The following is a 575-nucleotide window of genomic DNA, read 5'->3' on the forward strand; positions in this document are numbered from 1 at the left end:
CTCATGAAAACTATGTGAATGAAGTTTGAAATATTTTATGTCACTGTACTTTTTTCATAAATATAGATCATATATTCTTACTAATGAAAAGAGGCACTTAAAAGCTCTAAACATAGTATAGTAAAATATTTGTTGAAAGATATAACAGATCTAAAATATACCATCCAATTTGTAAACTTCTGATAATCTATCTTTCAAAATCTTGAATTCATTGTCTCAATTTAAAGTTGTTATGTTAGGGCCAGCGCAATGGCCCAGTAGAATAAGTGCTCCCCTGGCAAGCGCAAGGCTCTGAGTTCAATCCCTGGTTCTACCAAGGAAAATAAAATATGCAGTTGTTATTTCACTTTCATTTTATTTACTGAGATACAATCTTTGCCCAAAGAGCAAGCTGAGGATGACACCATGGGACCTTCTGTTTAATCTTGCTTTTAACATTAGTCATGTCTTTTTCTAGTAACTTCCAATTTATTTTGCTTTTCCACCTTGCACTCTGTCCTTAACGATTTGCAGTATCTTGTCATCTGCCTCAACTTTCAATGTCATTATGTTGCTACGATATATCCAACCTCTCG

The sequence above is a fragment of the Octodon degus genome, unplaced genomic scaffold (genome assembly GCF_000260255.1).
Source record: "Octodon degus isolate 3935 unplaced genomic scaffold, OctDeg1.0 scaffold00028, whole genome shotgun sequence".
NCBI classification, from domain to species: Eukaryota; Metazoa; Chordata; class Mammalia; order Rodentia; family Octodontidae; genus Octodon; species Octodon degus.